The sequence below is a fragment of the Lepus europaeus genome, chromosome 1 (assembly GCF_033115175.1).
Source record: "Lepus europaeus isolate LE1 chromosome 1, mLepTim1.pri, whole genome shotgun sequence".
In the NCBI taxonomy this organism is placed as follows: domain Eukaryota; kingdom Metazoa; phylum Chordata; class Mammalia; order Lagomorpha; family Leporidae; genus Lepus; species Lepus europaeus.
Genome location: NC_084827.1, coordinates 114,972,770 through 114,987,294, shown reverse-complemented (window position 1 = coordinate 114,987,294; position 14,525 = coordinate 114,972,770). Strand labels below are relative to the sequence as shown.

The window sequence follows — 14,525 nt, the reverse complement described above, 5'->3', positions numbered from 1 at the left end:
AAACATTCTTGCTACCTCACATGCTTTGGTTAAGGAAGAAGAAAATAAAACAACTTCATATTAATGCACAAAATCAGAGCAATTCACAGAAATCACACATTGAGTTCAAAACAATCCAAAAAATTATCAGTATTTAAAAAAATTGATAAAGCCATTCTTTAATTCTTATAGCTATGGCCAGACTACTCATAAATACTACTGTATATAAAATACTACTCAAAATATTAACTATTTGGATGAAAATACCCAGTAACAGATGTGGGGACTTATAGTTTATCATAAAATGCACAGATTTAATATGAGTCTTTTTTAAATTGTGTTAAATATTTGGAAACAGTGTAATTTTCGTGTTCATCTTATAATAGTGTCCACTGAAATCTATATGGAGAAGGCTCTAGGAATAGTGTTGGCTGTTCTTTTTTAAACTGATCTATAAGCCTCAGGTTTTCAATTAATTTATTTTATCCATTTGAAAGGCAGAGAGGGAAAGCGAGATCTTCCATTCATAGGTTCATTCCCTAAATGCCTATAACAGTCTGCCTAGACTGGGCCAGGCCAAAGCCAGGAGCCAGGAACTCAGTCTGGGTCTTTCATATGGGTGGCAGAGACTATTACTGCTGCCTCCCAGAAGTGCATTAGCAGGAAGCTGGAATTGGAAGTAGAACCAGGACATGCATCTAGGCACTCTGATAAGGCATATGGGTATCCCAAGCCGCATCTGAATCCCTAGGTTAAATATCTGTCCCATATATTATTTCTCCTGTCCCTTCTTCTCCCCTCCTCTCCTCTGCTCCTCCTTTTTTTTTTTTTAAATTTTTTTATTTTATTTTTTTATTTTTGACAGGCAGAGTGGACAGTGAGAGAGAGACAGAGAGAAAGGTCTTCCTTTTGCCATTGGTTCACCCTCCAATGGCCGCCGCGGTAGGCGCGCTGCAGCCGGCGCACCGCGCTGATCCGATGGCAGGAGCCAGGTACTTATCCTGGTCTCCCATGGGGTGCAGGGCCCAAGGACTTGGGCCATCCTCCACTGCACTCCCTGGCCACAGCAGAGAGCTGGCCTGGAAGAGGGGCAACCGGGACAGGATCGGTGCCCCGACCGGGACTAGAACCTGGTGTGCCGGCGCCGCAAGGCGGAGGATTAGCCTAGTGAGCCGCGGCACCAGCCTTTTTTTTTTTTTTTTTTTTTTTTTAAGAAGATTTATTTATTTATTTATTTGAAAGGCAGAGTTACAGAGAGGCAGAGGCAGAGAGAGAGAGAGGTCTTCCATCTGCTGGTTCATTCCCCAAATGGCCACAATGGCCGGAGCTGGACCGATCCAAAGCCAGGAGCCAGGAGCTTCTTCCGGGTCTCCCATGCAGGTGCAGGGGCCCAAGGAATTGGGCCACTTTCCAGTGCTTTCCCAGGCCATAGCAGAGAGTTGGATTGGAAGTAGAACAGTCAAGTCTTGAACCGCCATCCATATGGGATGCCGGCAATGCAGGCGGCCCGTTTACCTGCTACACCACAGCGCTGCCATCTCTTTCTGATGAGCCATTTAAAGTTATTGCTGCATAACCAAACAATTGATATGATAGCTCAGAGTTTTGACCCAAACTGCAGTATCAATACCAACAGCAAAAAACAAAATCAACCAAAAAGCCCTATATCTTAATACTTTCCTGAAAATATTTTCATTGTACAACTCCAAGTGAAAGATATGAAATAAAAAGAAAACATTGGATGTATGTCTTAAAATGGTATTTTCAACTGAAAATTTTGTCTGCCTTGTAATTAGGGAATAGGAGTGGTAGGGAGCATGGGTAGGAAGTAGGTAGACAGGTAGGTAGGTAGTAGGTAGGTGGGTCAATAATCTCGTATTGGGGCTGGCGCTGTGGCACAGCAGGTTAACACCCTGGCCTGAAGCGCTGGCATTCCATGTGGGCACCAGTTCGAGACCTGGCTGTTCCTCTTCTGATCCAGCTCTCTGCTATGGCCTAGGAAAGCAGTAGAAGATGGCTCAAGTCCTTGGGCCCTTGCACCCACGTGGGAGATCTGGAGGAGGCTCCTGGCTCCTGGCTTCAGATGGGTGCAGCTCAGGCCACTGTGGCCAACTGGGGAGTGAACCATTGGATGGAAGACCTCTCTTTCTTTCTGACTCTCCTCTCTCTGTGTAACTCTGACTTTTGAATAAATAAATAAATCTTTAAGAAAAAACAATCCCATACTGAAGCACCAAGGTTCCAGTCCCAGCTGTTCCCCTTCCAAACCAGCTCCCTGCTAACGTGGGAAAGCAGCAGAAGATGGCCAAGTACCTGGACCTCTGCACCCACATGGAGACCTGGAGGAGTTCCAGGCTCCTAGCTTTGGCCCCAGCAAAGCCCCAGCCACTGTGACCATTTGGGGAGTGAACCAGCAGATGGAAGATCTCTCAGTCTCTCTCTCTGTCTCTCCCTTTCTGTAACTCTGCTTTTCAAATAAATAAATACATCATAAAAAACAAAACAAAACATAAAAGCAAGAGCTTCAGGAAAACAACACATTTACCTATGCAGTTGAGGATTTGACAGAGTCAAAGCAACAGAATCCAAGATCACTCATCAAGGAGTTATTTTCTTTCTTTCTTTCTTTCTTTCTTTCTTTTTTTTTTTTTGAAGATTTTATTTATTTATTTGAGAGGTAGAGTTACAGACAGTGAGAGAGAGAAACAGAGAAAAGTTCTTCCTTCCGTTGGCTCACTCCCCAAATGGCCACTATGGCTGGAACTATGCCAATCTGAAGCCAGGAGCCAGGTGCCTCTCCTGGTCTCCCATGCGGGTGCAGGGCCCAAGGAATTGGGCCATCCTCCACTGCACTCCCAGGCCACAGCAGAGAGCTGGACTGAAAGAGGAGCAGCCGGGTCTAGAACCCGGTGCCCATATGGGATGCCGGCGCCTCAGGCAGAGGATTAACCAAGTGAGCCATGGCACCGGCCCCAAGGAGTTATTTTCAATCAAGAAAAATAAGAAATACAGGAGGGTTAAGCTTATGACTATAAAATAAACTGAAAGTTTGCCATTGTAAAAGTGAAAAGAATAAGAAAGGAAGGAGAAGGGAGGGTGGAAGTGTAGGCGGTGGGAAGTATCACTATGCTCCTAAATCTGTATCTAAGAGATACATGAAATTTGTTCACCTTATATAAACAAAAATTATTTAAAAAAAAAAAAAAAAACTACACAGTAGCCTCTTTAGTACAGGAAAAAAGTTCCAGTTCTCAGAAGGCAGAATTCAGTACTGGTACAGTTCTGTTGTCACAAATAATTTTATATTCAATTTGAGTAGGTAGTTTAACCAGAAACAACCACTCCCTAACTGTGGCATGAGTGCAGAAAGTGCAATGTATTGAAGTGCTACAGGCTTCCATGGAAGGCTGCTTACGACCTGGCTCTTGAGTGTGGGTTTTTGTTTTTTTAAAGGTATGGATGATCAATGAGCTATTATTATTATTATTATTTTAAGTTTTCTGTTTCTTTGTTGTTGTTGTTTTACTTGAAAGGTAGAGAGAGGGAGAGACAAAAAGATCTTCCATTCACTGGTTCACTCCCTAAATGGGCAACAGCTGGGGCTGGCCAAGACCTGAGCCAGAAGCTTGATTTGGGTTTCTCATGTGTGTTGCCGGGGCCCAAGCACTTGGGCCATCTTCTGCTGCCCTCCCATGCATATTAGCAGGGAGCTAGATCGGAAGTGGAGCAGGTGAGACATAAACTGGTGCCCATATGGGATGCTGGTGTTGTAGCAGCCACAACACTGGTTCCTTAGATGTTATTTTTGTACTGAAAATTAAATTTTATCTTGCCAACAAAATGTTTACTCTTCATATGTATGTAGCAGATTGCTTTTCATACCTGAAAATACAACATTATTTGAAAACGTTAGCTGACCAAGATTATTCACACTAGTGCAATGACAAATTCATCATCTCCTTTTTATAGACTTCAATTTTGCCACAGAACTGAAATATGTGATGTAAAAAAATCCCAGACATATTTATTGTCTAATGTGACATGCACTGAAGTCATGTTTTGAGCTATGTGTCTACCCGAGTGCTACAAAAAGAAAAACCCCCGAATGTCTACTAAAACAACATCAATTCTGGAGTAAAAAGGGAAAGAGGTGTGGAATTAAAGCACTTTAGGGGCAGGCACTGGATGCCCACATCAATACCAGTGCCTGGCTCCAGCTCTGGCTATTCTGCTCCTGATCCCAGCTTCCTGCTAATGTGCACCCTGGGAGGCAGCAGGTATTTGGGCCCTTGCCACCCACGCAGGAGACTCAGGCTGAACTCCAGGCTTCTGGCTTCAGCATGGTGGAATCCCAGCCATTTGGCACATTTGGGTAGTAAACCAGGGGATGAAACACCTCTCTCCTCTCTCTCTGCCTCTCTCTTTCTGATAAAAAAAAAAAAAAAAAAAAAAAAAAAAGGAGAGGAAGAAGAAGAACACTTTATTTTCATTTGTGAACACACCATGAAATTTTATTCTAAAAGATGTGCCTTCCTAATTATATCTACTTGAGTTCTTGTTTAAATTGGGTTTCCTTCTCTAGTTCATATTGGTTTTCTTGGACAAGTTGGTTAAATTCTCTAAGTCTTACTTTCCTCACCCATTAACAGTGTGGAATACGAGTATCTTCCTCACGGGGTTGCTATGACAACAGTCCAGCGTGCTACACTGAAAGCGGCACACGGTTAGCAGCCCACAAATGTTACCGCTATCACTGGCTACCTGACTGCAGGAAGAGATCACTCTAAAATGGACTAATCAGTAAGCAGAAACCAGTCTGCACTTACAAATGTGCTTTGGATAATCTATAAAGTAGGCAATTCACAAAGTAATCACAAGCTCCTGGGTTAGGTCCCAGAGCCTCTATTTAAAAGCTGCATTACCCAAAGCACTGGGCCTTTCTTGCCTTCATTACTGGGCCACCGCGAGCATCTAATGAAAATGCAGCTGCAGAAGCACTTTACCAAGCGGCCAGCATCTCAGGACAGCAGTGGAGGGAGTGAAGGCTTCTCCACAACAGGATGAACCATGCACAGCCCAATTTTGCTTTTCTGAGTTCCTGGTGAGGTCTCCCTAGTATGTTGACAGTTACTAGGTGAGGTCTAAGGAAAATCTCTTCTTCCATTTACAGGCATAAAAGACCCTGGCTTTTTTTTTTTTTTTTTTTTTTTTTTTTTTTTTTTTAAAGAATCTCATCTTTCTAAACACATTACTCTATTGATAGTTCTTACATCTGTGCACAGGGTGGGATGGAAGAAGTCACCTTACATAAAGGCTCCACCTTGCACTGGACACTCCTGGAACTCTCACTATCACATATCACAATTTGAAGAGTGAGATCAGAATGCTATTTTCATTCTGCTACTACGTAATATTCAGTCAATGTCACTTTTAGCCATGAACGATTATGTTGAACTTGGTAACCTCAGTAACTTAAAATTTGTAAGGATTTAAACATATTTGGTTTGCTGTGCAATCTGTTTAACACAAATACTCTAGAGTTCACCAAATTTTACAGTTTAAATGTATCGAGAAATCTTCTCTGAATAAAAATTCCTGTTTATTAAACAGTGATACAGGAAGAACTTATTTACAATTCAAGCACTTTACCAACATACATCATTTATGACAAAAAACGCAAGCACTCCATAAGAAATGCTCAATCACTGTCAATCACAAACCCCAAAGTATACACAAACCCGAGCATGCCGTGTGAACTGTATTAAACTAAGCTAAACACAGAATTACCAACAGAACAAACAAAAAAACAAATAATTATCAGTGACTCACAGACCTATTTACACAATACACAAAATAACTTGGCAAAGTGTAACCATGGAAACCTGATAGTCTAAATTCAGTGCCTTTAAACTCTTATTTAAATACTGTGCAAATGATGTCCTTACAAAACTTAAATGTTTCAAAAGCTGTCAAAGCTTATCTTTGTTATCAGATCATTGATCAAAATAGTTTCAACTCTAAATTAGCTGTCTTTAAAGTTATTCAAACACCAGTTTAATGGAACTGTAGCAAAAATGTCAAACAAGTTTTTCTAAGTTTTCAGAAAACTGTTATTTCCAAGCTACTGATTAACAATTGAAAAACTATTTACAATAAATCCCATAATAGTCAAGTGATATTAAAACATACTTTGACATACAGAATTTTCTTAAAACTTGCTCTTTTGTATGCAATCACCCCACTTCTCTGGTTAATTACTAAAGCAGAAATGTTACTAGTTGTTTTGGTTTATAAAGGATTTTCACTGACAATTACCATTTGAATAGTTTAATGTTTAATGCTATGGTTAATCCTCATGTCTTACGTTTTATTCCATAACCTAAATGACTAAAATAGTATTTTGTAGTTTGCCGGCTCCCACACTTAAGATGTAATGTTCAGTGTGTATTTCATTATGTAGATGAGCAATGGATGTTGTTTGACATGATTTAAATGGGTCAACAGTACTTTCCTAGTCACATTAATCATCCAGACAGCTAGAATGAAAAAAAGGGGGCCTTGAAAACTAAAACTAGAGAATCTATTCACACAAATGACACTCACCATGGGCAGCTTATCTAGGATGTGGTTAGGAAGAAGGAAGAGTTACAGACCTCGAACACATGTTTCATTATTTATTCAGAAACCACTTCAAGACCCTAATCTATTTTCAGAAACCAAGTGAACACCCACAGAGACAGATTTCTGAGATATCAAATTGGAAATTTAAACAAAGCATTAGATGTACATCCACGCAAAACTTTTTCATTCAGTTTTCATCCAGTTCCAAATGCGGCTCAGCCCTGAGGGCAGGGGCAGGCTTATGGAATCTGTACAAACATTCCGCAGGCCAGATGGGGACACAGCCCTGCCTTCACCTGCTGAGGGCGACCAGGAAGTGAAGGGAGGAGGCCTTTAGAAACAGCTGCAAATCACCTTGCTCCAGCAATGCGTCAAAGGAGACATGAGCACACAAACAGAAGGCCACAGCTTCCTTTTCCATCCATCTCAGGAATGACCTTTGCTTTGTGTCTGATTTGCTCTCCAAGGCTAGTCTGTGTGCCAGAACATGGATTCATACATTGGGTACTGTGGTTTTTTTTTGTTTTGTTTTGTTTTTTTTTTAAAATGTATTTGAATGGCAGGGAGACAGAGGCAGAGAGAGATCTTCCATTCACTTGTTCACTCCTGGTTGTTCACTCCAACAACCAGGGCTGGGCCAGACAGAAGCCAGAAACTTGGAACTCAATCCAGGTCTCCCACGTGGGTGGCAGGGACCCAACTATCTGATTCATCACCACCTGCCTCTCAGGGTGTGCATTAGCATGGAGCTGGAATCAGAACAGGCGCTGAGACCCAAACCCAGGCGCTCCTATCTCAGAAGTACACCAAACGCCTACCCGTGTTAGGTGCCGAAGCAAGGACAGAAGAGACAAGCAATCACTCCCCTCCCCCAGAAGCTGTCCGGTGGATCTGTGGCAGCTGGGAAGGGACAGTGTCTCCTGCCTGTTTCACTGTGAAGCCACTTCTCAAAGGTCATCCCCCTGAAGCCATGCAGCATCAGCCACAGGGTGTCCGGAAGTGTGGATTCTATTTTGTTTTCTGATTATGAAAATAGTAAATGTATGGTATAAAATATTTTATAACAACACTGAGAAAGCATAAAAAGCAAAGTGAAAAAACAGTAGAAACTTTATCAAATGATCATTGTTATTCAGCACTCTTCAGAATAGTTCTTTAAGTAGCCACTACTTACTATATTTTTGCAATGTATTAACTTCTTACATTTTACAAATGTTCTGTTTTTATTTTGCACATTAATTTCATTAAACTCCTATTCTGAAAGTAGTTTCTTTTCCCCACAAATATAAAGATGACACCTGCCTCTATCAAAATGTATAGTTTTGCATGATCCTTTTTCAGTGGCTTCATGGTAATTCCTTGTATGGATGGGCCACATAGTCCTTTATTCAGCTAATGGTAAGAATTTAGATGATTTCTTTCACTTTAAAAAAAGGTTATTTACTTATTCTTATTTATTTGAAAGTCAGAGTAACAGAGAGAAAGGGAGAGTGAGAGAGAGTGAAAGATCTTTCACTTGCTGGTTCATTCCCCAAATGTCCACAACAGCCAGGGCTGGGCCAGGATGAAGCCAGGAACCAGGAACACCCTCCCAGTCTTCCATGTGGATGGCAGTATCTGAAGTGGTTGGGCTATCATTTGCTGCTGTCAGGTGCATTAGCAGGAAGCTGGATTGGAAGTGGAGTTGGGACTCAAACCAGACACTTGGATATGGGATGCAGGCATCACAATGCCCCCCTCCCCCCACCCCTTTTATTTGCCTTGCATAATATTTTTTTTGCAAGTACAGTAACATACTTTGCATTAGTTTAAATTTGTAGAAGTCAAATTCTTGGGTTAAGAAAAACACAAAGTTTTGACATATTCACAAAACTATTCTCCACACAAGTAGCAATTTATAATGGCAATGGTGCCTATTTCACTACACTCTGATCAATATTATTTTAAATCTCTGTTAATTTGATAAAAGAAAAGGGAATACTATGTCTATTTATTTTTCTTCACGGACCACCAAAGTGCAGATTTTTTCCTTCTTTTATGTATCCTCTTCTCTAGTCTCCATTTAAGCCTATGGGGTTGTTTTCCCTTTTTATTATTGTTATTATTATTTCAGACACAGAAAGAGACAAAGGAAGACAGATAGACAGAGTTCCCATCTACTGGTTCATTCCCCAAATGCCTGCAAAGGCTGGGACTGAACCAGGCTGAAGTCAGGAGCTGGGAACTCAGTCCTGTTCTCCCAGGTGCTTGACTTACCACCTGTGGCATCTCTGTGTGCTTATCAGCAAGAAGCTGGAAGCAAGAGTGGAGCCAGGACTTGAATCCAAGCACTCCCATAAGAGGTGCAGGCATCCCAGCCAGCAGCTTAACCACTAGGCGAAACCACCACTCCACCTGACAATTTTTTTTAAAGATTTATTTATTTATTCGAGAGGTAAAGTTACAAAGAAGGAGAGACAGAGAGAAAGGTCTTCCATCCACTGGTTCACTCTCCAAATAGCCGCAATGGCCGGAGCTGAGCCGATCCAAAGCCAGAAGCCAGAAGCTTTTTCTGGGTCTCCCATGTGGGTGCAGGGACTCATGCACTTGGGCCATCCTCTACAGCTTTCCCAGGCCATAAGTAGAGAGGTGGATTGGAAGAGGAGCAGCCGTGACTTGAACTGGCGCTCATTTGGTATGCAAGCACCACAGATGGAGGCTTAGCCCACTAAGCCATAGTGCCATTTTTTTAACTTATTTTTAAGAGTATGCTCTATGTCTTGAAAATATTAAATATTTGTGTACTGTACTGTTTCAATTTTTTTTCAGTTTGCTATTTGCACTTCAATCATTTTAAAACTGATTTGGCCACACAATTGAGTTTATATTGGATTTACATATTAATCTAAGGATAATATGATTGTTTAAAATATTTAGTTGTGGGCTGGCGCTCTGGCGCAGAGGGTTAACACCCTGGCCTGAAGCGTTGGTATCCCAAGTGGGCGCTGGTTCGAGACCTGGCTGCTCCACTTCCAATCCAGCTCTCTGCTATGGTCTGGGAAAGCAATAGAAGATGGCCCAAGTCCTTGGGCCCCTGAACCAGCACGGGAGACCCGGAAGAAGCTCTTGGCCCCTGGCCTCAGATCAGCGCAGCTCTGGCCATTGCACCAATTAGGGAGTGAACCATTGGTTGGAAGACCTCTCTCTCTCTCTCTCTCTTTCTCTCTCTGCCTCTCCTCTCTCTATGTAACTCTTTCAAATAAAATAAGTAAATCTTTAAAAAAAAATATTTAGTTGTTGGGCCAGCACTGTGGCATGGCCAGTAAAGATGCCACCTATAGCACCAGCATCCCATATGGGCACCCATTTGAGTCCTGGCTGCTCCACTTCCAAACCAGCTCCCTGCCGAAGCACCTGGGAAAGCAGTAGAAGATGGCTCAAGTCCTTGGGCCCCTTTACCCATGTGGGAAAGAAGAAGCTCTGGCTCCTGGCTTCAGACTGGCTCAGCTCCAGCCTTTGTGGTCATCTGGGGAGTGAACCAGCAGATGGAGGACCTTTCTCTCTGTCTCTCCCTCTCTCTGTCTATAACTCTACCTCTCAAATAAATAAAAATCTTAAAAAAAAATTAAGTATTTCATCCAGCATCCTGGATCTGGCCCTATGATTTACTAGCTGTCCTTCCTAAAATAATCTAATATAGGAAAGACAGATATTTTTAAATTTTTAAAAAATTTTATTTATTTGAAAGGGGGAGAGAGAGAACACTTGGGGCTGGGTCAGGCCAAAATCAGAAGCTGCAAACTCAAACCAGGTCTCCCACATGGGTGTCAGGGATCAAGGCACTTGAACCTCACCTCACCTCCCAGAGTCTATATTAGCAGAAGCTGGAATCAGGTCTAGGACTTGAGCCCAGGCACTTGGATATGAAATATGAGCAGCCTAACTGGCATCGTAACTGCTATGTTAAATGCCATCCCTGGAAGTTATTTTAAATCTGGGACACTCTGTTTATATGTGCAAAAACAAAGCAATCAACCTGCAGTTGGCCCTGGGCTGTAAGTCAGAAACAGCACCAGGACTACTGCTTCCTGATGGGGAACTGTATATTGTTTCCTTGTCCCTATTGCAGTTTCCAGCCATGTGCTTGGCCGTGGTGCTGGAGCCCCAGGTCGTGGCTGCTCATCATACTCCACAGGTCAAACTCTTAAACGAAGTACACAAATCCCCAAAGAGAGCTCAGGCTTGGGCCTTATTATTGCTGAACACAGTATGATGCAAGCTGCTGGCTAGGATCTGTGAGGGTTTCAGCCTCAGCCACTGTGATCCCAGACAGACAGGAAGTGTCCAGGGAAATGAGACAGTGGAAGGAAGTTCCATTTCCACCTTTGGGTTGTAAAACCTGAGGTGGCAAGCGGAATTTTGCAGGAAGCTATGGGGCCCCTTAGGTAGGCATCCTAGGGATAATATACAATGCAAAACATTGTACATAGTATATGTATGCAATATAAATTATTTGCAAGGAGGTGGCAAGGCACTAAAAATGGCCAGAATTCATGCTTTTAACTAACATTCCATCTTTACCAAATCCACCCTGCCCTTAACTCCAGCGCTGTGACTGGGTGATGCTGCCCCTCATGAGTCATCTGAAAGACTGGCAATATTTGGGTTTGGTGATGGCTAACTTCAGACCTCATCAGTATTATGTAACCCTAGTCTTTCTGCCTCTAGCCAACCAGCCTGACTACACAAGTGGCAAACTGACATTGAGAATTTATGAGCTCTGCTGCATTAGCAATTCACATTTCCGTTTGAATTATTCTAGACTGTAGCCTGAAGCAGATTATAATTATCATTCCTTTTGCCATACAAGTCTGAAGATCTACAAGTGGTCTAGGTGTCCATGTTTTAGCTGGGTTGATAAAAGTGTGACAAATGAAAAACAGATGGATTTATGTGTTGCTGCAATTTTTAAAACTTTCTTAGCTAATTAAAATTTGATCCCAGTCACAGAAAATGATTCTCAATCTTATCAGAGATGTTTTTCACTTTACCACCCAAAAAGTGATGGTTTGTTGGAGCAGAGTATTCAGGTAGTCAATGACCTGTACTATGGATAAAGTTTGTTCTACAGCAAAACAAATACAAGTATATAAAGCCTTAGCTTTTTGGAATAAATTTTTCTACATGAACAATGTAAGTAAATTTTCAGGCTAGCTCTTTGTCATGAGATAATTAAAATACTCTAGATTTGTCATGAAAAAAAAAACAAAACAAACAAACCTGGGTAACAATTCAGCTTGCAAGCACACATTTTAGCTACCTGTTGAGTTTTCTGAGCTATCTTGCCCATGTTGCCAACACTGACAATATGGCATCCAAAGGAAAACATGTTCCACATTGTCGAACAATTAGTGAAAGCAAAAATTCCATTTAATGCTTCCTTCCTCCAATTCTCTGTTTCTTCCTCTCAGATCCCAAGTGGAAAGAAGATTAACGCCGAGTGGCCCTGAAACAACTAGAGAGGAGAGTGAAGTCCGGTCCCTTCCTGTAATACTCAGAGCAGCCCCACAGCCAGTATTCTCATGACCCCTTGCTTCTTCCGACTTGGAGAGGAAGTGAAAGGAGGCAAGTCTGTATCCTGAAGTTCAAGCAACCCTACTCACCTGACCCTCAGCACACGAGAGAACAGTCCAAACTCCAGCACACCCACTCTGAGGGAAGGAAGGTGGCCCTGGACAACCAGAGTCACTCCATCCAGAGTTCACCCGCGGGGGCAGGAGGTCTTGATGTGATTAAGTGTTCCTAGCTCCCACGGAGCCAGTAAACCTGGACTGTCTAGCTTCAGCTCTGGCCCTGTGATTTACTAGCTGTCAGCCTTCACCAAGTCGTTTAACCATTTCCTGCCACAGATTCTTTATTGACTGAAAATTGGGAAAATGGGGAATGCATTTGGGCAAATGGTTAAAAGGCGTGTTAAGATGCCCGTGACCCTTGGGGCTGGCACTATGGTGCAGTAAGTTAAGACATCTTCTGGGACACCGGCATCTTCTACCATACCAGTTCAAGTCCTGGATGCTTTGTTTCTGATCCAGTTCCCTGCCAATGAACCTGGAAGATGGCTCAAATACTTGGGCCCCTGCCACCCATTTGGGAGAACCAGATGAAGCTCCTGGTTCCTGGCTTCGTCCTGGATCTGCCCTGGCTGTTGTTGCCACTTGGGAATAAACCAGCGGATGGGAGACCTCTCTCCCCCTCTCCCCCTCTCTATATCTCTGACTTTCAAATAAATTTTTAAAATGAATTATTATAACAAAAAATGAATTTCTATGTGCTAAGTGCAGATGATGGTAGCACAGAGCCTGTCACAGAACAATCAGTAGGTTGAGCTGCCATTCATTACAGGTTCAGTATTACAATGATATAAAGGTACAAATATATGCTCTCCTTTTTTGAAACTATACTATTTTGTTCTGGTAGTACTACCTGTTAGACAGGAAGATGTAATTTAGGAAATAGATATCAGTGCCCAGAGTTTATGTACCTCTGAAATATTCCTACATAACACTCCCCAAATTAAACCCAGTCTTTTAAATTACAAGTACATATGAGTAATGGTCAAAAGTAAACTTATTTGGGGGTAGGCATTGTGGCACAGTGAGTTAAGCTGCTGCTTGAGATGCCATAGCCCATATCGGAATGCCCAAGATCTAGTCTCCACTTCAGATCCAGCTTCCTGTTGACGTGAAGTGAATGATGACCCCAAGAATTTGGGTCCTTCTCACCCACGTGAGAGATCTGGATGGAGTTCCAGGTTCCTGCCTTCACCCTGGCCCAGCTCCAGCTTTTCAGGCATTTGGGGAGAGAACCAGCAGATGGAAGATTTCTCTCTCTTACACTTTCTCTCTGCCTTTCAAATAAATAAAAATGAACTTCTTTTAAAAAGCAAATTTATTTATGTTTTGGTTTACTAGTAATATTTTAAAAGAAAGAAAGCTTAAAATGTCTATTAATAACAAATACAGGTAGGGATATGGGTCAATAAACTTTCAACTGCTGGAGAATTTCAACTGGTACAACCACTTTGGAAAACTCTTTATCACTATGAAGTCACTAATTCAATCCTAGCTAAATACATAATAGAAATGCATACAGATATGCTCCCAAAACACGCACACACATAAGAATGTTTACAACAAAAAAAGTAGAAAATCAACCAAACAGAATGGACAAATTAAGGTAAACTCATACATTTATTGTATTACTACAAAATAGTTAAGAAATATCCTGATGTTGAGAGATTCTTAACTGGGATAATATATCTGGGACAACTATCATTGAAACAGGAAAAGCTTTCTAATTTTCTTAGAAAACTATCCTTTCAGGAACTTCATAATAACAATAAAACAGTTGACTCATTTGAGGCAATTTAGAAAGCACCCTTATACATATTAATACATTAACACACACTTTATTTGATCCAAGAACCTGTGTAAGGTAAACTGTGAAGACTCCCTGTGCCTTGTTTATAGGCAAAACAAAACAAAACAAAAGCAGAAACGAAAATAACTGAAGAGCTGAGATTCAAGGAGGTGAAGAAATTTGTCCAAGATCCAAAAGGTTACAAGTGGCAAATCTGAGTTACAAACCTGTCTTTTTTTTTTTTTTTGACAGGCAGAGTGGATAGTGAGAGAGAGAGACAGAGAGAAAGGTCTTCCTTTTTGCCATTGGTTCACCCTCCAATGGCCGCTGCGGCCGGCGCATCGTGCTGATCCGAAGCCAGGTGCTTCTCCTGGTCTCCCATGGGGTGCAGGGCCCAAGCACTTGGGCCATCCTCAACTGCCTTCCCGGGCCATAGCAGAGAGCTGGCCTGGAAGAGGGGCAACCGGGATAGAATCCGGCGCCCCAACTGGGACTAGAACCCGGTGTGCAGGCGCCGCAAGGCGGAG

The 14,525-nt window shown here is 42.1% G+C and overlaps 1 protein-coding gene across 2 annotated transcripts in view; it reads right to left on the bottom strand.

Moving 5' to 3' along the window:
• Positions 1–14,525, bottom strand: part of METAP1D (methionyl aminopeptidase type 1D, mitochondrial) — a 96,252-nt gene that overhangs the window by 31,890 nt on the left and 49,837 nt on the right. The window lies entirely within an intron of this gene.